At 47.1% G+C, this 24303-nt stretch overlaps 1 long non-coding RNA gene across 1 annotated transcript; it reads right to left on the bottom strand.

Moving 5' to 3' along the window:
* Positions 1 to 873: 873 nt before the first annotated feature.
* Positions 874 to 9131, bottom strand: LOC116270332. Its single transcript, XR_004178376.1, has 2 exons — positions 7622 to 9131; positions 874 to 1371 (listed from the first exon to the last, which is right to left on the bottom strand). It is a non-coding gene; the product is annotated as an uncharacterized LOC116270332 (long non-coding RNA).
* Between the last annotated feature and the right edge of the window lie 15172 nt (positions 9132 to 24303).

The following is a 24303-nucleotide window of genomic DNA, read 5'->3' as shown; positions in this document are numbered from 1 at the left end:
TGTGCCTTACCAGCTATGTTAGTATCTCTTAATCCAATCAAGCAGACATCTAAAATTAACCATCAGAATATTTATGCCTGATTCATGGCTAAAATTTCAGGATGAAAGCTATGAGATCTCTATTTGTGTTTGTATGTCTATTAATGTATGTTCTGTATATGTGATTTTTCTTAACTCTGGATAGCACTGCAAAATTCATTTATAAAATCCTCTAAAAGTGTTCTATTCTAACTTGGCTTGGAAAAAAAAATCATTGATAAATAAATATTCCCCAAACTTCTAGAAATACAGGAACCGATCCATATGTTTTTCAAGTTAACATGGTTTGGATACAACTTAGTTAAATAAGATAAATTTAATATTTTTTGTGTAATAAAACAACTATGTCTTCAGAGTTACCACTATTAAATATAAAACAAACAAGGGTCTTTTTTTTTTTTTTTTTTTTTTTTTTGAGATGTAGTCTCTCTCTGTCACCCAGGCTGGGGTGCAGTGGTGCAATCTTGGCTCACTGCAAGTTCCGCCTCCTGGGTTCAGGCCATTCTCCTGCCTCAGCCTCCCAAGTAACCAGGACTACAGGCACCTGCCACCACACCCAGCTAATTTTTTTTTGTATTTTTAGTAGAGACAGGGTTCCACAGTGTTAGCCAGGATGGTCTTGATCTCCTGACCTCGTGATCCGCCCTCCTCAGCCTCCCAAAGTGCTGGGATTATAGGTGTGAGTCTCCGTGCCCAGCCAACAAACAAGTTTCTATTCTGCTTGAGTGCTTACAAGAAGCTAATATTATACTTACTAGATAATTAGAATCAAATCTATAAGCTTAAAGATTTTAAGTTGTCATTCTTATGAAAAACATTATTTCCTTTTTTGTCATGGTGAAAAGATATACATCTATTTAGAATCAGCCAGCTGGACTCAGTTTAGATGATCCCAAGTTTGTTGGCAACGTTCAAAGCATCGTAATCAGGAGCCAGTCGAACATATACCTTCTTCTCTCCATCAGGCCGAATCAGGATGTTGACCGTGGCCACATCCACGTCCCAGAGCTTCTTCACAGTCTGTTTGATCCGGTACTTGTTGGCTTTAACATAGACAATGAACACAAGTTCTGCATGGCTGACTCAGTGATCAGTGGAAACTTGATGATAGCATGGTGGTCAAGCTTGTTTCTCCGGGGGGCGCTCTTCCCAGGATATCTGGGCTGCCTCCAGAGTTGCAGTGTCTGGGGATGCTGGAAGGTGGATGAGGTGCAGATCTTCTTTTTTTGGGGGGCTGTGGATACATTTCAACACTGCTTTCTTGGCCTTTAAAGCCTTTGCTTTGGCTTCGGCTTTAGGAGGGGCAGGAGCTTCCTTCGTTTTTGGTGCCATCTTGTGAAAAGCGAAAAACATTATTTCAATAATAAGTTTTTTACAGTAAATCTGCCTAATAGTAGTTTCCAAGATACTTTTGGTAATTTTTAACCTTAAAGTTAAGCTAAGTAAAATATTTCCATTAAATATCTACATCATTTATAAATAAGGTATAATACTAAAACATTAATTACTGAACATAAGTAATTCAAGTTTGTATACTTTTGGCTTCTTATTTTTACAGAGAAACTAGATATTTTGGCCTGTTAATAAACATGTTTTTGCCCACCACATTGAGAAATTGAGACGGAGCGACACTCAGTCTCCAAAAAAAAGAAAAAAAAGAAATCTCTTTCTCTTAAGCTAACTCTTGTTTTTTTGAGATGGAGTCTCGCTCTGTCACCCAGGCTGGAGGGCTCACTGGAAGCTCCACCTCCCAGGTTCACACCATTCTCCTACCTCAGCCTCCCGAGTAGCTGGGACTACAGGCGCCCACCACCACGCCGGCTAATTTCTTTTATTTTTTAGTAGAGACAGGGTTTCATCATGTTAGCCAGGATGGTCTTGATCTCCTGACCTCGTGATCCGCCCATCTCGGACTCCCAAAGTGCTGGGATTACAGGCGTGAGCCACCGCACCTGGCCACTCTTAAGCTAACTCTAACTCACAACAATTTTAGTAGATTATGCTTTTGTAAACACAAATGGAGCGTTTATCTTTTTTTCCCCACCTGATTTCTCTAGAATTTTGAAATTCTTACTGAATACTCTTACTTTCATGACAATATAGTTGTTAGCAAAAGTCCAGTAAGAATCTGTTCACCTTGTAACAGGACATAATTGGAAACTTTGTCTATATTATCAAGGCTTTTACTGAAATATCATATTTAGGAAGTGTACCTCAGACTAGTTATGACCAGCAATTGTAAGGAACTAAGGTTGACTTTTATGGAGTTAATGCTTACAAAGCACTCTGAGTAAAGCCAGTCTGATACCTAGATTATGGGGTTCACAGCCTTACAGATTAGTAAGGAAGATCATTTCCTTGTGGGCCCAGGAATTTGAGGCTATTTTGAGGGCCTCAAGCAGAGAGGAATTCACACGAAGCTATAAGGACTGCAGCTGAAATTTGGTAGTATGTTCTTGGCTTGGCTTTTAGCCTCAATAAGGCCTTTAAAAGTCCAATCTGAGATTCTGTAGGAAAATTTGCAGCAAGGAAGCTTGAAAGCACCTATGTGGTCAACTCTTGTTCTTGCTGCACTAACATAAATGATCAGGCAAAATCTAACAAGGCTAGACTTATTTTTGAAACAAGAATAATCTTACTTTGATTATCTATGATCAAAAATGATGGTTACTATGGAGATAAATTTTATGTTTCAATGGAAAACTATAAGTCGGATGGGTGTGGGAGCACATGCCTATAATTCCAGCACTTTGGGAGGCCAGGAGTTCAAGACCAGCCTGGGCAACATGGTGAAACCTCGTGTCTACTAAAAATGGAAAAATTAGATGGGCATGATGGCATGTGCCTGTAGTCCCAGCTAATCAGGAGGTTGAGGAGGGAGGATAACTTGCACCCAGGAGGTAGAGGTTGCAGTGAGCTGAGATTGCACCTTTGCACTCCAGCCTGGGAGACAGAGCCAGACCCTGTCTCAAAAAAATGTTTTTTGAGGAAAACTATACGTAACGTAAATGATGAGTAGATGGGTGCAGCAAACCAACATGGCACATGTATACCTACATAACAAACCTGCACGTTGTGCACATGTATCCTAGAACTTAAAGTATAATAGAAAATTTAAATAAATAAAAGGAAATCTATAGACTTTGTGGGTTATCAGATTCTAGTCTAGTTTCTTGTCTTTGGGCTATTTTTACCTGTTTGTAAACTGGATCCTGTCATCTGATGAATTTTGTCCTACAATGATACTTGGGGAATAAGAAGCCAAATATTTTCTCTCCTATTAATGTATCTATTGTCAGTTAACTTGAAGGTCTCCAACCCTGGAACAAAGTTAGAAGAGGAAGATTTTTCTCCCCAAATGCATAACCAAATTGTGGTACATTCATGCAATGGAATACTATTTAGCTGTAGAAAGGAACAAGCTACCAACTCACACAAAGACATTAGTGAATCTTGCATGCACATTGCTAAGTGGAAGAAGACAGTCTGAGGAGAATATACACAGTGTGACTTCATTTAATGAGATTCTTGAGAAGGCAAACTACACAGATGGGAAGCCATTGGCTCAATGGGGTGGGGGTTTGATACATTCCATATGATACTTTAATAGTGGATACCTGCCACTACGCATTTGTCAAAACACACAGAATTTTACAGCCAAATGGGTAAGCCAAACTCTATTCAAATTAAATAAAATTATTCAGGATATGGAGTATCCCAACACAGAATACATCATGTGAAAAAGAAATTAACTATGCTACAAATTACTATGGTTTGGATGTGGTTTGTCCCTGCAAAAACTCGTGTTGAAATTTGACCCCCAGTGTGGCAGTGTGGGGTGGTGGAGCCCAGTGGAAGGTGTTTGGGTCTTGAGGACGGATCCCTCATGAATAGGTTAATGTCCTCCATGGGGATGAGTGAGTTCTGCTCTCACAGGAATGGATTATTCCTGCAGGAGTAGGAGTTAACAAGAGTCTGGGTTCCTTGGCTTCCCTCCTGCTGTCGCTCTTGCTATATGATCTCTGGTGCACCCCTTGCTCCCCTTCCACTTTCCACCATGAAGTGAAAAAGACTGAGGCCCCACCAGATGCAGCTGCCTAATCTCAGACATTTCAGCCACCAGTATTGTGAGCCAAATGGACCTTTTTTACTTATAAATTACCCAGCCTCAGGTATTCTGTTATAGAAGCACAAAGTGGACTAAGACACAAATGTAGGAAAAAACTCAATGAAGGTGTAGGGAAAATGGTGTTGACCTAAGTCACTTCAAAAATGAATCGATTCTGTAGGCTGAAGGCAAATGAACTACACTTCATCACTGGATTCCATTTTATAAAGTTCTTTCCAACAGGAGTAATTGTGAACAATTGTAAAACCACAGTATCTGTATCTGGAATAAAACAATGACTTACATAATTTGCAGATGGTAGGAACCAGGTCTCTCACTGTTGAAGTGGGAGGTTACAAATTAGCAAGGGTAGAAGGCTAGAATGATTCATGTGATAGTAGATCAGAGGTGGAGACATCAACATAAACTTACATTTGGTTTAGTGTAGATACAAACAGTTCCACATAGAAACCTTTATAATTAGGGGTGTATGGGTCTGTTAGATGCACACATATACTTCCTAGCATTGCTAAGGACAGACAAGATATAATGTGCTCATTCAGCAGTCAGATGTAAGTTTTCCTACCATTCTCAAAGGAATCAGGCTCTTTGAAGAAATGTCTGGTACTAGAACTGGGACAGTAAATATATGAGCCAGGATAATCTTGAAGTATCAGAAAGTAAGTATGTACAAAAAAAATTAATATGTAATAAAAATAAATAAAATTAATTATTTTATTGAAAGAAAAATAGGAGCCAATAAAAAGAGCTACCCATGACCAACACAGGAATGAATTGTGCAACATAATGCTGTAGTGCTGAATAGTAACTAAAGCTTTAAGTAATTATCTAGGTGTCTGTGTTTGTATACATAGGTGAATAAGCAAATGGAGTTGAATAGAAATCTCCTTTGCAAAAGAATTCCAAATAATTGAGGTAGACAGTCAGCCATCAAGAAGGTGGAGCTCCTCACTCTGTAAGTGTGGGCTCCGCATAGTGACTTGCTCTGAAAGAACACGTGCAGTATGGACAAGGAGGAAAAATAACGTCACAGTGGAGAAACCTGACAAGCTAGCTCCGCCGAACAATCCAAGTGAACATCAAAGGCGACAGTTCACCTTGAGAAAATGAAGTGAGAAGAGTAGCACTTCACCTCTGTGATCTACTTCTTCCAGATCCATAACCCCAGTCTAATTATAAGAAAAATTCCATGTTTAATCACAATGGGGGACTTTCTACAAAATTCCTGACCAATCCTCCTCAATACTGTCAAGGTCATCATGAGATGGAAAGCCGGACACGCTGTCACATCCAGGAGCCGACTATGTGATAACTACATGTCATGCGGGATCCTGGATGGGTCAGGGTAAGATGGAACTAAGAGAATCCAAATGAAATATGAATTTTAGTTAATAATAATCTATCAGTATTTGTTCATTAACTGTGACACATTATGTAAGATATTAATAAACCATGTGAGACACACTGACAGAAGATGTTAATAAGAGAGGAAAGTAGGTTGAAGCTACAAGGGAAATCTCTGCAACTTTTCTTTTTTGCAATTTCTGTGTAAGTCAAAAACTGCTATAAAATATAACTGTATTTGAAACATTGTTATATTTTTCGAACACTTCCTTGTTTAATTATTTATACCATGAATTGCTAGTAATTGACACTGTTAACTAGTCCTGTTTTTTAAATAAGAGCATTTATGACACAAAAAAATTAAACAATGCAGACTGATATATAAATCAAAATAAATGTTCTTTACATGTTTTCTGTTACAGTGGTAACACATATGTGTAAACTTATTTATCATATTTTTTTCTTGTGCTGTGGTTGTGTCCTGGGTTCATTCTCTAAAATGCTGTTCACCTTAGACCAGGAAAAAAAATAACCTACCAGACTCTGTTTCAATTCATGACTAAATATTTTCAAAAGAGTGACTTTGTAAAAATATGTTCCAATGGCAAATTTATTCGTTGTAACTGGATCACTTCTTCCAAAGACTTCTTGTCTTTATTTTGTTCCATGCCTACCTTTTAGCTGTAATACAACAGAATCAAATATTGGCCACTGGGAAAAAAATATTCAAAGAAAGAAAGAATGTGAACAGAACTTGTGACCATGAAGATTCAATGTTTTACCACAAAGCTTTCTAAAACAAAAGCATGTAAAAGGATATTAAAAGTCAATTTCCTCAATGAGACTTTGCAGAAAATGGGAAAACTAGAGAAAAAAATGGCAAGAAATTCTACGGGTGATTTTAGATGTTCCTATGCTTTACAGAAAAAAAATACTTTACCTTTTAAAGAATCACAAAGAAGTATTAGAAACCAAAACTCTGGAATGTTTCCAAATTTAGTTGAACCTCTATGTTGTTATGTCTATAGAGCTAGTCATGAAGTTGATGATTTTTTTTAAATCCGTGCCTTGTGTAATAAAATACCCAATGAATACTTAGTACTCATAGGAAAACATAGTAGACCTTGTGAAAGGAAAATCAACCTTGGAGACCCAAAATCACTAAGCTAAAGGGAAAAGTCAAGCTGGGGCTGCTGAGGGCAAACCCGCCTCCCATTCTGTCCAAAGTCACCCTTCTGCTCACCGAGAGAAATGTGTATCTGAGTGCCTCATCAGGAGAGGGTAACCGGCAACTCAAAAGAATGAAACCATTTGTGTCTTACCTACCTATGACCTGGAAGCTCCCTGTCTGGCCTTCTCTTCAAGTTGTCTCACCTTTCTGGACTGAACCAAGGTACATCTTTCACATACGGATTGATGTCTCACGTCTCCCTAAAGTGTGTAAAACCAAGCTGGGCCCTGACCACCTTGGGCCCGTGTTGTCGGGACCTCCTGCAGAGGCATCAGGGGCGCATCCTCAAACTTGGCAAAATAAACTTTCTAAAAAATCTGAGACCTGTCTCAGATTTTCAGGGTTCACACATGTAATGTAGGATGTCAATGTTTATAAAACAGACATTATTCTATCTACAATTAAAATATGCTGCCAGTTAACCTTAGACTTTCTCAACCAAATAAAAAATGTTGATGAGGTACAAATAATATATTTAAACTTAAATAATGTTGCAAGTTTTAATATGCCTACTTTCCAATTTTTCAATACCATTTTTACTACTTTAACACTGTAAGAAAAATGAGTAATGAAAACGTGAATAAAAGTGTTTACAGGGGGTGCACATGTTTCCTCCAGCCTCTGCCCATCCCCAGCTTTCATCCCAACTGTCCTGATAGTGGCTCTAAGCATTGCTCCTTTCTCTGTACCAAGATATCCCCGCTGAAGCAAACTCAAATCTTACCATATGTTATGACACGCTGTGATGATGAGCAACCAAAGCGTCGAGGAAGGGATGCTTTTGTAAAACAAGACTTGCAGGATATAACGTGTGAAGTAAAGCCCATGGCAGAGCTCCCTTTAGCACCCAGGGAGCAGACAGGAAGCTTTTGCCTCACCTTCCTCACTGGCCCGCAGCCACGTCTCCCCAGGTCAGTCTTGAGGACAATGAAACTCTAGTCTTCACTGTGGACACACTACCAGGTGCTCCAAAGCCATGGCCTCTTCTCTGGTGGGTCCTGAGGAGAACAAATCTCTGGTTCTAATCCTAACCCCAATCCTGTCTCTAGACTTTAACCCTGACCCTAAACCCTGATCCCTACCCTGGTCCCTAATTCTGACCCTGACTTTGACCCTGACTCTGATCTTGACCCTGACCATGACCCCACCTCTAACCATACTTTCGGCCCTGACTCTGACCCAGACCCTAATCCTAACCCTAACCCTACTATTATCTTTACAATCTACCTCTAATCTTATCCCCTACTGCTAAATAGCTGTACCCAAAAGCACTTTTTAAATTATTTAACTTCTTTTCCTTGAATTATCTGAGGACATCCTAAAGGAGATGTCATTACGTATTTTGCAGTCCCTCTGAGTGGTATGGCTTCAGATAGGAAGTTCTAATACTTTGCAAGACAAAAAGCTTGGAGAGTAACAGCATGGGTTTGTCAGGGATGCATGTTGGCATTCATGATAGTCATTGGTGCTGTTCTCCAAATATTTTCAGTTCAGTTTTTATGAATGCATTCTGACTATTCCAACCTACCTACTTAAATTTTTGCATGACAACATAGCTTTTTTTTTTTTTTTTTTTTTTTTTTGCCAATGGAGGTGAGAAGAAATAACATGTGACTTTTTCAGGAGAAATCTCTAAGAACAGAGTTCTATTCAGCATGCTTTTTTCTCTTTTCTATAGCAATAATTTTAGCAATATTAATAGCTTCAAAAACTAACTTAGCTATTAGGTTTTTTAAAATGTCTTTTGTCTTCCAGTTTGTAAGCCACACTTATCAGGACTACAGAGTTGAATTATTAGAAGTGATAAAGGAAAGATAATGCTTATCTTTCAAAAACATGAATTGCCTGTTTAATGGGCACAAACAAGTTTTGTTCTATTCATCAGGTAATACACAAAACTTTACACAAAAAGTGAGGGTCAAGGAATGCAGAGAACACACAACTGACTTCATGGCAGGAAGATTCTGAGTGCTAATTCAATGTTACTACTCATTAGCTGCAAAATATAATTGTATTTGAAATTTTCATCATGGACACCAACCATCATTATGGACACAGGATGGCTATTGACCAATGAGAAAAGATGGTGGTCATAACAACCAGCAGTGCCCATGGCACATCCACCAGTGTGCAGTGACTATCAGCTCTGACTGATCTGGATGTCTTAACGGCTTCATCTGTGAGTGACAGGATTGCCTGGTGTCAATGGCTCTCAAACCTGGGTGCTTGCTTGAATCTCTTAAAGAACTTTCAAAAATATGCTCATCGCTAATTCACAATTATACTGTTTAGGAATTATGAATCTGGGTGCTCCTGTATTGGGTGCATATATATTTAGGATAGTTAGCTCTTCTTGTTGAATTGATCCCTTTACCATTATGTAATGGCCTTCTTTGTCTCTTTTGATCTTTCTTGGTTTAAAGTCTGTTTTGTCAGAGACTAGGATTGCAAACTCTGCCTTTTTTTGTTTTCCATTAGCTTGGTAGATCTTCCTTCATCCCTTTATTTTGAACCTATGTGTGTCTCTGCACGTGAGATGGGACTCCTGAATACAACACACTGATGAGTCTTGACTCTTTATCCAATTTGCCAGTCTGTGTCTTTTAATTGGAGCATTTAGCCCATTTACATTTAAGGTTGATATTGTTATATGTGAATTTGATCCTGTCATTATGATGTTAGCTGGTTATTTTGCTCATTAGTTGATGCGGTTTCTTCCTAGCATCGACAATTTGGCATGTTTTTGCAGTGGCTGGTACCAGTTGTTCCTTGCCATGTTTAGTACTTCCTTCAGGAGCTCTTGTAGGGCAGGCCTGGTGGTGACAAAATCTCTCAGCATTTGCTTGTCTGTAAAGGATTTTATTTCTCCGTCACTTATGATGCTTAGTTTGGCTGGATATGAAATTCTGGGTTGAAAATTCTTTTCTTTAAGAATGTTGAATATTGGCCCCCACTCTCTTCTGGCTTGTAGTGTTTCTGCCAAGAGATCTACTGTTAGTGTGATGTGCTTCCCTTGGTGGGTAACTCGACCTTTCTCTGGCTGCCCTTAACATTTTTTCCTTCATTTCAACTTTGATGAATCTGACAATTATGTGTCTTGGAGTTGCTCTTCTTGAGGAATATCTTTGTGGCGTTCTCTGTATTTCCTGAATTTGAATGTTGTTGTGCCTTGCTAGGTTGGGGAAGTTCTCCTGGATAATATCCTGAAGAGTGTTTTCCAACTTGGTTCCATTCTCCCCATCACTTTCAGGTATACCAATCAGATGTAGATTTGGTCTTCTCATGTAGTCCCATATTTCTTAGAGGCTTTGTTCATTTCTTTTTACTCTTTTTTCTCTGAACTTCTCTTCTCACTTCATTTCATTCATTTGATCTTTAATCACTGATATGCTTTCTTCCAGTTGATCAAATCAGTTACTGAAGCTTGTGCATTTGTCACGTAGTTCTCATGCCATGGTTTTTAGCTCTATCAGGTCATTTAAGGACATCTCTACACTGGTTATTCTAGTTAGCCATTTGTCTAATCTTTTTTCAAGGCTTTTAGTTTCTTTGTGATGGGTTCAAACTTCCTCCTTTAGCTCGGAGAAGTTTGATCATCTGAAGCCTTATTCTCTCAACTCATCAAAGTCATTCTCCACCCAGCTTTGTTCCGTTGCTGGCAAGGAGCTGCGTTTCTTTGGAGAGGGAGAGGAGGCACTCTGGTTTTTAGAATTTTCAGTTTTTCTGCTGTGTTTTTTCTGCATCTTTGTGGTTTTATCTACCTTTGGTCTTTGATGATGGTGACGTATAGATAGGGTTTTAGTGTGGATTCCTTTCTGTTTGTTATTTTTCCTTCTAACAGTCAGGACCCTTAGCTGCAGGTCTGTTGGAGTTTGCTTGAGGTCCACTCCAGACCCTGTTTGCCTGGGTATCAGGAGTGGAGGCTGTAGAAGAATGAATATGGCTGAACAGCAAATGTTGCTGCCTGATCATTCCTCTGGAAGCTTCGTCTCAGAGGGGTACCCGACCATGTGAAGTGTCAGTCACCCCATACTGGGGGGTGCCTCCCGGTTAGGCTGCTGAGGGGTCAGGGACCCACTTGAGGAGGCAGTCTGTCCTTTCTCAGATCTCAAACTTTGTGCTGGGAGAACCACTCCTCTCTTCAAAGCTGTCAGACAGGGACATTTACATCTGCAGAGGTTTCTGCTGCCTTTTATTTGGCTATGCCCTGTCCCCAGAGGTAGAGTCTATAGAGGCAGGCAGGCCTCCTTGAGTTGCAGTAGGCTCCACCCAGTTCGAGCTTCCTGGCTGCTTTGTTTTACCTACTCAAGCCTCAGCAATGGTGGGCGCCCCTCCCCTAGCCTCGCTTCTGCCTTGCACTTAGATCTCAGACTGTTGTGCTAGCAATGAGGGAGGTCCCATGGGTGTGGGACCTTCCAAATCAGGCGTGGAATGTAATCTCCTGGTGTGCTGTTTGCTAAGACCCTTGGAAAAGCACAGTATTAGGGCGGGAGTCACCCGATTTTCCAGGTGCTGTGTGTCACAGTTTCCCTTGGCTAGGAAAGGGAATTCCCTCACCCCTTGCACTTCCTGGGTGAGGTGATGCCTCACCCTGCTTCAGCTCTCACTTGATAGGCTGCACCCACTGTCTGACACGCCCCAGTGAGATGAACTCGGTACCTCAGGTGGAAATGCAGAATTCACCCGTCTTCTCTGTCTGTTATGCTGGGAGCTGTAGCCTGGAGCTGTTCTTATTCAGCCATCTTGGAACTGCCCCCATCCCCTTTTTTTTTTTTTGAGATGGAGTCTTGCTCTGTTCCCCAGGCTGGAGTGTAGTGGCATGATCTCGGCTCACTGCAAGCTCCGCCTCCCAGGTTCACGCCATTCTCCTGCCTCAGCCTCCCAAGCAGCTGGGGCTACAGGCATCTGCCACCACGCCTGGCTAATTTTTTGTATTTTTAATAGAGATGTGGTTTTGTCGTGTTAGCTAGGATGGTCTCGATCTCCTGACCTCATGATCTGCCCGCCTCAGCCTCCCAAAGTGCTGGGATTACAGGTGTGAGCCACCGCCAAGATTTTTAAAGAGGGTCAAAGTCTGACCCAGAGGCAGGTCATGCAGAGGGTCTGGCATGGGTAGTCAAGCGCTGCTTTGTGCCAGGCACCAGGCACCTCCTTCTCAACTCTTGTGATCCCAATTTACAGATGAGGGGGACTGCGGCTCAGGGAAGATGTCACAGCCCAGCCTGCCACTGAGGCAACTGCTCAAAGCATTGAATACACAGGATGGTAGCCAGAGGGAAGAGCAGGCTCTGCATTGAAGAAGGAACCTGGGTTCAAATCAGGCTTCACCATTTCTTTGCTGTGTGGGCCTAGGAAAGTCACTCAGCCTCTCTGAACATCATTTCCTTTGTTTATAAGGAAGGTTGTAAGGCTTAGAGATCATGAGTAAAAAGCCTTTGGCACTTAATATATGTTCAATAAGTGGCCACGCCCATCCTCTCATCCTCAGAAGGGCAGGTGGGGCTTAGAGGACAGAAGTGGCCATCAGATGACTCCAGCCACCAATCAGAAACCTGGCAAAGAATTCCTGGTACCAGCAACCTTGCGTGTAAGTCATTGGGTGCAAGGAAGAGCCCCCAAGCCCCAACAAGCTCACAGGTAAGTTATCGTTGGCCATGAGATAGGCTGCCATCCTCTAGAGGGGCCCCCTACCTCCAGGGGCAGTGGCTCATGGCGGCCCAGGTCATGGGCATCAACACCTTGTCCTCTTGGTCATCAGTGAGCACTTAGATGGGTCTTCAGGTCGTCAGTGCCAACAGCAGAGGGGACACTCCCCTCTTCTAAAGCTTCCTCGTATTTGGCTCCCCAGTGTGGGTCACTGGCTCTGACCTCCTCTGCTGCCAGAGTGGCCCAGGACTCACCTCAGCCCTGCTGGTCTCCAGTCCTGCAGACCAGGTGGGATATCCCTCCTGAAAGGCCCACACTCTGGCTCCAGGACTGGCCAGCCCCTCCATGGACTCCTCCTCCTGTTACCCTCCAATGAGACATTGAGGCTTGTTTTTTATATATATATATATATATATATTTTTTTTTTTTTTATAGAATGCACATCAGGCCAGGCACAGTGGCTCATGCCTGTAATTGCAACACTTTGGGAGGCGGAGGTGAAAGGATTGCTTGAGGCCAGGAGTTCAAGACCAGCTTGGGCAACATAATGAGACCCTGTCTCTTCAAAAATATAAAAATAAAATTATCCAGCCGTGGTGGCATGCACCTGTAGTTTTAGCTATTTAGGAGGCTGAGAAGGAAAAATCACTTGGACCCAGGAGGTCGAGATTGCAGTGAGCCATGATTGTGCCACTGCACTCCAGCCTGGGCAACAGAGCAAGACCCTGTCTCTTAGAAAAAAAAAGAAAAGAAAAGAAAAGAAAAGAAAAGAGAAGAATGCACACCAGACTTCATCAGACCAGCACAGAGAAATGCACAGACGCAGAAGAAGCCCTCATCTGCTCTGTGCTGCTCAGTGCCGTAGAGCTAGGGCCACTAATACATGCAGGATCACGCAGTATGAGCACAGGACCAGGCTACTTCTGAGTGGCAGGAACAGAATCCCAACCCAGAGAGGCCTAAACAATGAGGAACTGGGTGTCACATCCCACATAATGGAAAGGCTGCAGGCACAGCACCCCCAGACTGAGTAATTCAGCAGCTCCACCTCAGTCAGGGCCCGAGTCGGCCTCTCTGTTATTTCTATGGCTTTTCACTCATCTTCCCTCAGAGGCTGTGGCAGCTCCAAGCATCATATATTTACACAACAAGGCCCAAGGACATAGAAAAGCCACATCCCAGAAGCAGCCTTCTCTTGTGTAAGGTCTAAAACTAATATTATTAATGAAATTATGCACTGCCTTGACATCTGGTGAAACCGGGAGGGCTTCGAATGGCCTAACCACAAGTTCCCCTCTGCACGCCTCTACCCTCCTTCTCAAGGGGGCCAGTCACAGTTCCTGCTTGTCCCTGCATTTCCATTCCCTATCGGCCCACAGAATTATTCAAACAAGCCAATCACATCACCAGAGAGAAACTAGGGTCACCCCATTCTCTTAATACTGCGAAGTCTGCCTCCCTCAGCCCCTGCCAGGTCCCTCTGCTTCCACCACAGCTCCCATGGGCCCTGTGTCCTCCTCTCCCAGCCTGTGGGCATACGAGCCTCATAAACTTTTGTCCGTGCCATCTGTCCAGTGTGTCAACATTGTGTGTTGGGCCATCCCCATAACCCTGGAATGAGAATCCCTCCCTCAACAGCAGGGTGAGTGGGAGGCGATGAGAACACCCTGACCCACAGCAGAGCTCTCTCCCTAGGGCAGAAGCTCCCCAAGGAAGGGACGTTGTTCTATCCCGTGTGAATTCCCTGTTCGCACAGTAGTGCCTAGAAAAGTGCAGGTGCTTGATGCCAGTAGAGTAAATGTGAGAGCGGAAACCGAACAGTTCAGCTCTGTCATTGGCAGGGGCTGTGGAGCATGCCCACACCTGAGCCAACAATGGCAGGGAGACTGGCATCACCAGGACTGGCCTCGACCTGGGCTCCTTCTCCTGTGTGCAGGGGTGGGCAGGTCCAGGGTGCTGAGGTGCTGCTTTCTCGGGCCTGGAAGAGGCCTCTGCCACCTGAGCCAGTTGTAATAAAATTATATGTATATACTGTCTTGATCCAGTTTTGAGGCCCTGGTTAGATGCCACTTAGTTTACTTTCCTGAGCAGTTAAGTCTACATTCTAACCACTTCCCTTAGGGGGCTACCACTATGACCATCTCTCCAGACCGCCATGCCCCTGCCCTAGCTGCCTGGTGTAAAGTTCCAGACAACCCGGGATGGCTCCCAGCCTCCTGAGCCTGCAAAATTGTGTCAATGAATCAATTCCCAGGGAGCCCATGAAGCCCACCTAAGCCCACCCCACTTGCCACGTATGAGCTGCTCAGATAGCCCCGGCGTGCTGGCCCGTCGTCCCGGGTGAGCCCCCTGAGTGGCCCTGCCTGGCAGCCAGCTCTCCTTTGGAGCTGTAAGTAATCAAAAGCTCCGCCTTTCATCTCTTCCAGACTGTTTGTGCTGTGTCCACCGTCAAAAGAACATTGAAATCTTACAAAACAATCGGCATTGTCAGCAGGATGGAGTGGCCGTGACGCTGGCGCTTGGACAGCTTCGTCAGGGACTGCCCTTGGCTTGTCGTTTTCTCCCAGGCCACTTCGAGAGGGCTTGGGGCAGAACTCGAGCCTGCACTTCAGCCCAGTTGCCTGCTGCTGCGTCTGCCAGGGATTGCCGAGTCTCTCCCCACCCAAATGTCCTCAGTGTGGGACTATTCAAAGTGGACAGAGCTGACTGACTAAACTCCAGGACTGGACACCAGCCCAGGAGGCTCACGTTAGGGCGAGGGGAGTGATGAGAACCACAGCCGCTCTTCTCTTCCTGGGGGAGGCGTTCCTGTGTGTGTGGTGGAGGCCTGTCCTAGGGCTCATTAGCTCTACAGCATCAGTGTTTACTCTTATTTGGGGCAGAATCCTGGCTTGTCTGTGTCTTTCAAGCAACTCCTGTGAAGGAAGGTGTTGCCGGACTCCCCCCGGCACAGAAGTGGAACCCTGGCCTCAGTGCTGACGCTGCTCAGGTGGGGGCTGCAGCCTACGTGTCTCCTTCGTGCTACACACCTTGCTGCCGTCAGCAGCAAACTTCACACTCTCCCGACCCCGCCACCACTCCCACTGGTGCTCTCGGAGACTCCTCCCCCCGCCACTACTCCCATTGGTGCACTAGGAGACTCCTCCCCTGCAGATTCTTTGGCAGCCTCCTCCAGCCTCCCAGAGTCTCCGGACCGCCAATGCAGCCATGAGTTGCCCTGTGGGCTTCTGTTGAGAAAAAACTGCCCTCCTTGGCTCCACGCTGTACACCTTAGAGAAAACATTGCTGGCCACGTACTGGGCTCTCCTGAAAATAAAGGCTTTCTGAGCCCCTGAGCCCGTGGGCCTCCCTACAGTTGCCCATTATTCTTTGGATCATGACAACAGCCCCCCACAGCTTGGCACAACTACCAAGGCCTCCCTGATGTTAGATGGAGCCAAGCCTGCAGCCACTGGTCCATTTCACCAGCGTGAAGGGTGGTCTCCCATGTCCTCAGTCCCTTGTGAGGTCACCCTCCCCAGACCCCTTGGCTATCTGGAAGCCTCTTGGATTAACTGAGTGAGGCCATCTCTAGACACGAGCTCTTGGGCCAGGGCTTGCAAGATTTTCGGTGACTGCTCACCAGACTTGCTTCTAGTTTCCCATGCAGGAAGAACGTGATGACCACGCAGACCACGGTGAAATGGAAGTGATTCATCAACACAGGAAGAAAGCCATCCACAAAAGAAAGCAGTAAATCTCTCTAAGGCTGTATTCGTCAATACGAGTGCAGGAGCAGCTGGAAACCATGAGAAACTCATGGTAACAATGCTTGTGATATCGAGGCCTTTCTCAAAATTGCAGAAGTGGTAACTGTGTGTGTGCACACACTCGCGTATGTGCATGTGTGCAGGCTCAGAAGCTAGATGCAGCTTGCCAGACAGATTTCTTAGGGAAATACTGAACTGGGGCCTTAGAAAACTCTGGTACCAAACTTCTCATTTATGAATATCAAACTTAGCCAGGCTCAGAAAGTCCCTGAGGACTCTCTTCATTTGTCCACAAGTTATTCAGAAAGTCCAGGAAGCCACTGACCTTTGTCAAGAACCACCGCCAGGGCAGCTGCGGTGGCTCATGCCTGTAATCCCAGCACTTTGGGACGCCAAGGTGGGTGGATCGCTTGAAGTAAGGAGTTCAAGACCAGCCTGGCCAACTGTGAAACCCTGTCTCTATCAAAAATACAAACATTAGAAGGGCGTGGTGGTGCGTGCCTGTAATCCCAGCTACTGAGACTGAGGCAGGAGAATCGCTTGAACCCGGGAGGTAGAGGTTACAGTAAGCAGAGATCACGTCACTGGACTCCAGCCTAGGCAACAGAGAAAGACTCTGTCCCAAAAAAAAGAAAAAGCCTAGGAGTTTGAGACCAGCCTGGGCAACATGGTAAAACACTGTCTCTACAGAAAAAAATACAAAAATTAGACAGGTGTAGTGGTGTACACCTGTACTCCTCACCCCTTCCTCCCCAACACAGAAAAAGCAGAAAGAACCAAGTCCCCAAATTAGTGCAGCGGGTCCAGATGCATGGGTGGGACTTCTGTGAACTACATTCGCTTTCTAGCTGTGAAACGGAGCCTCTGAGCTTTAAGCCATCCCTCAGGACCCTTGAACCAGGCCCGACCCCAAGCAGAACCTGCCAGTGGTAAACCTGTCCTGTCATACTTCTGAGCTGAGCGGGCTCCAGCCCTCCCTCACAGGCCCGAGAGGCCACCGGAGATAGAACCTTCAGAGCCAACTCAGCAGGTGACTAAGGGCTAACGAGGCCCCATCAGTGCACCAGGTGGTCCAGTGAGCCGTGGAGGGAGTGAGCCCATGAGAGCTGGGTTCCCACGAAGGCTGGGCTTCCACTGGGACTGAGAGACTTTATTTGCTGATGACAGCTCCGGGAGCTTTTTGAATTTGCTTTCTTTCCCTAGCGTTGCAAGGCCACAGCGGCCCCTTGTAAGAGCTCACAGTGAGGCACTCACATTGTGTCAGCCTTGGGTTTCGCTGGAGGCTCAGCTGTCAGCTGTGGGGTTGGCTCACGTAGCCATCCCATCTTCTGCTGCATAGGAATTCACAGTGCGGTGGCTCCTGCGGTGACCAGAACAAGAACTGCCACTTGCTAGAAGGGTAGGTACAGAAATAGCCTTAGGCCTGGGAGGTGACAGCCTGGAGATGAGGTGGGGATCTGGGTGTGTGTGTGAGAACCAGAATGTTCCCTAATAGAAGCTGCACTCAAATAGGGGAGAAAAATTTTCTCCTGAGAGTGAAGCTATGAAACAGGGCATGGCACGTACAGGACGGCGAAGAATCCTGGGGAAGCCCAGGTAGCCTCCATTTATGTCATCACCGGCTGTCATGTCCTGGGCGCTACCTCATGCCAGGTACTGCCAAGGGTGCTCACACACATTATCTCGTTTAATCCACAGATAGCCCTGGGAGAGAGATTAGCATCACTATTGTGTGGACAAGGAAACCGAGGCACCGAGAAGTCAAGTAATTTGTCTACAGTTGCACAGCAAGGAAATAGCAGAAGGGAGACTTTGTTTGTTTGGTTGGTTTGTTTGTTTGTTTTTGAGACAGAGTCACTCTGTAGCCCAGGCTAGAGTGCAGTGGCACGATCTTGGCTCACTACAGCCTCCGCCTCCCAGGCTCAAGTCACCCTAGAAGGGAGATTTTTAATCCAGGACCTGAGGTCACTCTAATCTGAGTACTCTCTGAGGTCTCCCAGAAGGGAGGAATTCTGTGGTACATTCATGATGTGACCAGAGAGAGGATGGTGCCTATGAAGAAGACAGAGGTACCACACTGACCCTGCGTGCAGCCGTCTCTGGGGAAGGCAGTATGCAGAAGAGAAAGCCAGAGGCCCCAGGTCAGAAGTGTCAGGCACAGAAACAGGCAACCCTTTCTTGGGAAGGAAGGCTAAGGCACAGGGCAGTGAGGCCAGCACGGAGGGGCCGCTCACCAGCCCCGGGCCTCCAGGGATAGCAAACACGCAGCCATCTCTGCCCAGCCCTGCCTGTGAAGCGACCTCCACAGATCAGCAGGCTGGAGCCAAGGCGTGCATTCCTTGAGTGGGGTTTCAGCTGCAAATTCTACACCCTTTGTCCACTGTTTAATGAAAATGTGACATCTCTTGCCCTCAGTCCAGCGCTTTCTCACCCCCAATACCATCCTACCATCCTCAAAGGGAGCTGTTGTGAGGAGCCCAGTTTCTGTCCATCCAGGTGTACATTTACCTCTGTGTCTGCAGACACATTCTATTAGAAGCAAACAATGGATTACGCTTTAACGACGGCTCTGCCACTTCTTTTACTTCGAAAGAGCGCTGTCCCGGTGTCCTCCAGTGTCAGTACATGGACCCCTACTGTCCCTTTTCCACCCACAGCAGGGTGTCATCCCACAGCCTGGACAGAGGCCTCCTACGCCAAGCGGATTAAACACTTCGTGAGAAGGGACTGTACTTTCCCACATAAAGAGCAAGTGATCGGGCCTGGAGCTGGTGGGGAGAGACTGTCATGTCTCAGAGGACTGGGTAGCGCCAAGATTCTGACCTCTCTGATTTTTTAAGGGGTTTGGGGGAGGCGATGGATCTGAGAGGTGATGGGGTCTGGCAAGTGATAGTTTGGAAAGATGGTGGGGTCTGGAAAGAGATGGGCCTGGGGGTTGGGGTCTGGGAGGTGAGGCAGAGGGGATGGGTCTGAATACCCCTCGGGATGCAATGCCTAGTCCTGCACGGTCAGGGTGGCTCCCAAACAAGCCGGGCCGGTCAGATGCAGGCAGCCCTCCCCTCCACAGCTGTGGTTGCCCTCTGCTCCTCAGCCTCTGGTTTCCTACACACCTCTGAGGTGCACTTCTCTGGGCGCCTCCTCATCTCTCATCCAGGTGGGACGGTGGCGAGTCCCCTCCCTTCTTTCCAAGGCTTAGCAGCTCTGAATCATAGACCAAGACCTGGGGCAGCCAAGAGCTTTTCCTTCCTCTTCCTTTAGGCCCTACTGCTTGAAAAACAGGTCTGTTGCCACAACAGGAACCAATACACCCAAAGGACACACTTTGTGTCATGGGCTGCAAGTTTAGGAAACCAACAGGACAGACCCTGTGGAGTCTGAGGGTTCTTTGGCTTTCGAGATGCCTGCCTGTGAGCTCGTTTTTCCCGCCCTTTCTCCCTGTCCTTCAATAAGCACTCATGGCCCTGCCCATGGGCCAGGCACTGCACTAAGCACTGGGCACTGAGACGTGAAGTAACAATTTCTTACTACCCTCCATGCAAACGTTCCATTCTTCTTTTGCAGCAGGTTTTTGCATTCTTCTTTGTTGAGGTTATATGGTTTTGATGTGTTTCTTGATCTCACGCTGTCCCTGATCTCCAAGTCCCCTGGGCCAACTCAGAGACAACTGGGCTGGTCCCTGTGCCCTGTTTCTTCTGGCTGTGCTCCAAGTGCTTGGCCCTGGCCAAGAATTCCAGGGACAGAAGAAATAGTAACCCTCACTGGACCCTGCTTTCTTCCCCTAGAGGAGAACCCACACTGGCCTTGTGAAAGGTCTTGATGGCCCCACCCTGGAGTGCCTGCACCTCACAGGCTCCCACATGCACCTCCCTGTCCAGCCTGGCTCCCTGTGCTCACACAGCCTGGGTGTGACACTAGGGGAGTGTGTTTGAGGCTGAATGAGTGGACAAGTCACCAGCTGGAAAGAGAAGTTCAGAGAGGGAATGAGTTCACCTCTCCATGAGTTCTAAAAGATCATGTGCACAGATGAAAATAGTTGCCTTGATTTGGAAGAATCGGGGGCATTAGGACAACGCTGTTTTCCTCTGTTTTCTAAGTAAGGGTGTATTTTTTCCAACAGAAAATAGGAATGCTAAGAAGAAGGGTATCTAGCACTTGAGCCCCCACTGCCACAGTCTCTCTCCTTGACTGTAGGGCCAGGCAGCTTCTCTAGAAGGTGGATTCCTGGTCATCCACAAGGGAGTGACAAAGGCGGGTGGGGTGCCTTTGGAGGAAGCCCCAGGTGGAAGTATAAGTTTGAGCAGAAAGGCCTGGGGCCAGGGTCCTTGCAGGATGCATCTGCTAAATTCTGTTATTTACTTAACAACCACTCCAGAGTCTAAGAAGGCAGGCGGCGGCTATCTGAGGGGTGCTGTGAGTGAAACCTGAAGGACGATGCGTTGCACTGGAGCAAACCAACCTAGCCCCAAACACGCTGAGACTGCATTCCAGAGACCCACTGGCCCAGCCCTGTGGCTCTGATGTTTCGGGCAAGTTGGGCCAAATTCCTGGTGCAGCTTGCTGGGCAGGTTGTGAGCTCTCGTGGGGAGGTGCAGGGTCCGGTCCCTCTCTGGGTCAGAGAAGGCGGGCTCCAGACAGGGAAGAAGAGGGATCTTACTCCTGGAGTTGAACAGAGGGAATGGACTAAGTTCAAGGTATGCGGCATGCCCTTTACATTTTGCCTGAGCCCAGGCTGCCCTTGGCCTTTCTGGGTCTGACCGGGAGCCTCCCCAGCCCCAGGACTCACCTGCCCTGTCCCCTTGGCCTGGCACCCTCCCTCCCTCTTCCTGCACATCCACATTCCATGCAGCCTCACAGGCCTTCCTCAAGCTCCACTGCAGCACCAGTTCTGTTCTCCTCCCCTTCCAGAACTTGCCCCCAGTGCCTGTTCCTTCTGCCCTGGACTCCTGTGGCTGTTTATATTCTGCCTCCTCCCTGCTCCATCGCTTTCCTCAGGCTCTCACTGTTGATCTCTGTATGTGCGCTTGAAGCCTGCAATGTGTGGTGCAGTGCCAGACCCTCCTCCAGGAGATGGCATGAGGCCTGGTGTGTGCTGTTCCTGTGTCGGGAAGGCTCTCTCCCTTCACCTGGTAACCACTGCCCACCAGTCCAAAGGGCACTTCCTCCCACAAGCTTCCCTACAGACCAGGCTGGGCCGGTGGTGTACCTGGGCTCCCTGAGCCTCATGATAAGCTTCAAAGAGGCAGGGGCCCCTCCTCCATGGCGTCCCCATTGCCCAGCGCTTACTGAATGTGGGCTGGAGGCAGGAGGCTCTACTGAGCTCACTGTTACATCCACAGGGTGGGCACAGGGGTACTACCCAAAAGGTATTCAGAAACAGGACCCCACTGTGCAGCCTGCCCCCACCCCAACTTTGTTCTAGAATGCTTGGTCCATGTGCTCCCTGCTATGATCTGAATGTCTGTGTCCCCTCCCCAAATTCCTATGTTGAAATCCTAACCCCCCAAGATGATGGTGTGAGGGCTGAGACCTTCGGGAGGTGATCAGGTCAGAAAGATGGAGCCCTCACGAATGTATCAGTGTCCTTAGAAAAGAGGCCCCGGAGAGACCCTTCACCTCCTCCAACGTGTGAGGACACCACAAGAAGGTGCCGTCTGTGAGCCAGCAAGCGGACCCTCACCACACGCGGAGTCTGCAACCCCTTGATCTAGGACTTCCAACCTCCAGAACAGTGAGAAACGGGCTCCTGCTGTTGACAAGCCTCCTGGTCTACCGTAGTTCATTACAGCAGCCCGAACAGACCGAGACACGGTCTCTGAGCACTTTGCCTGCAGTCACAGGCAAAGGGTGCATAAGCCCTGGCCAGGTGCCTCTCAGCCTCACTTGCTGTCCCTCTTGAAAAGAGCTCTCCTAGGGAGCAGGGACTCTGTCTTTCCTACTCACATACCCTCTACCCTCCATCCCCATCCACGAGACACCCAGACAATGCCAGCCTGTTGTGCCGCATCTCCCTGGTTCTAGAAAACATGATCCTACAAGAGGGTGGGGAAAAGAGCTCATGCAGATCATTGTCCCTGGAGGCAGTGGGCACACGGAGCCCGTGGCCCGTCAGAGGACAGTGCCCTGGTGAGCAGCCACCACTTCTGATTTTCCAGTTTGTGGATTTGTGCAGTAGACACAGAGCCTGCCTGCTGGAATCAAGAGGCCTGGTCACCAGCCATGGGGTCTGGGCACATTAACTCCCATTGCTAGCCTGTATGGTGGGTGACACCTGCCAGCAAGGCTCTGTGGGATTAAATGAGGCCATGCAGGCAAAGTGCCTGTGGCAGTGCTGGGACTTAGCAGGCCCTTAGTAACAGATTCTCCTCCTGCTCTGAGGCCGAGGCAGCTGCGGCTGCCATTCCCCCATCCACCAGCAGGTGCCCTCACTGCTTCACGCCTTCGATGGAACCCAGGGCTGTGGGTGACTGTGTCTGTGAGACAAATAAAATCCCTAGGGGTAAGTGTGGGTTCAGGGTAGCTCTCTGAACTCATGTCTGCACCCAGCCTCGGCATCCATAAATGGGGATGACGACCCCCACTACCTTCTGTTCCCAGAGGTGAAGGTCCCAAGCCCTATCCACCAGGGCAGGTGCTCAAGGCCACGCCTGAGATGACCATGAAGACTGGATTTGGGAGGTGCCGATGTCTGCATGGAGCTGGCATTTGACTGGCAATTGCTAATCTTGAGCAGGGTTTTCATCGAGGGCTCGAAGCTTTAGAGGTGCAGTGTCACTCAGGTTCAAGGTGCTCAGCAGTTCTGTGTCCTTGGGCAGCTACTTAACACTTCTGAGCCTCTGTTACCTCATCAGTAAAATGGGAGTCATCTTACCTACCTCAAAAACCAATGCACCTGCTATTATGGATGGGCAACTCCTGCCCCATTAATCTTTCCCTAAACACATCCCTCTCCCCACAATCTCCTCCCTCCCCCTGAACACACACAAGCTGGAGGTAACCTCTTCCTTCCCCAGGCTGGCTCTGCAATGGCAACTTTCCAATTCCTACTTTGTGGAAACCCGCCCAAGGCCAAGTTAATATTTGACAGAAGCCCCAGATCCACCCTCTTATTCACACCCACTGGGAAGACTGAGGACACTCACTGAGTTACTACTGGCTGAAGTTATTTTTTCATATCCTGCTGGAAACCAAAATATGGTCCTGGGCTTCTGATAAGTATCAACCACCTCATTGATCAGCAGGTGGCCCAGAGCACTTGGGGAAGCTGTGCTGGGAAATGAAGACAGGCCCATCTTTACTCACCAATGCCTCTCTCTTACCGATGTCTGTCTCTCTCTCTCTCTCTCTCTCTCTCTCTCTCTCTCTCACCAATGCCTTTCGTTCATCAGCAGGTGGCCTAGAGCACCTGGGGAAGCCTACCAATGCCTCTCTCTCACCAATGCCTCTCTCTTACCAATGCCTCTCTATTACCAGTGCCTCTCTATTACCAGTGCCTCACTCCTTACCAGTGCTTCTTACATCCAAACAGGGCACTTACATGTCCTCCTCTGGTGGTCAAGCACAGACAAGGCTGGAGCCATCCAGCATTGGCTAAGGTTTAATGAGCACTCACCAGAGGTTGGGTTCGGCTTGGGGCTGAGGATATGCTAGGGTGGGGAAGGAGAGAGGCAGATGGGGGTGGTTGGAGGACGCCCTGCTGAGGGTAGAGTCTAGTCATGAAGATGAATATCAAGCGGAGAACTCCAGGTGGAAGGAAGGGGTCACAGAGATAGAGACAAACTCGCTTGACCCTGGCCGGGCTGCCCTCCTCATCCTCTGAAGCCTCTTTCAGAGATTGCCGCCCCTCTGCCTTATCAAAGGAGGGCTGGGACTGCTGAGCTCCACTGAGCTGCCCCGGGAGTGAGCTTTCCCCAAAGGCTCAGGCCCAAGTAGGAAAGAGTTAGCAACAGAGGCTTGAAAGAAGTAGCAAAATACCAAATCAAACCACAAACAAAACCCCTCCAGACCAGGCAAGGACATTATTAGGAGTTGATAGGATCTTCTTGTTTTTAATTAGTGTGTGCTGATGGGAAATCTCCAAGCTGCTTTCGCTGGACTGCCCGAGGGTCACCTCACCCCCGCTGCAGGCTGCGGTTTCCTGTGGCCACCTTGCTTTAAGGCTTGTTCCC

This window comes from Papio anubis, chromosome 14 (genome assembly GCF_008728515.1).
Source record: "Papio anubis isolate 15944 chromosome 14, Panubis1.0, whole genome shotgun sequence".
In the NCBI taxonomy this organism is placed as follows: domain Eukaryota; kingdom Metazoa; phylum Chordata; class Mammalia; order Primates; family Cercopithecidae; genus Papio; species Papio anubis.
This window is presented reverse-complemented; position numbering and strand designations above follow the sequence as displayed.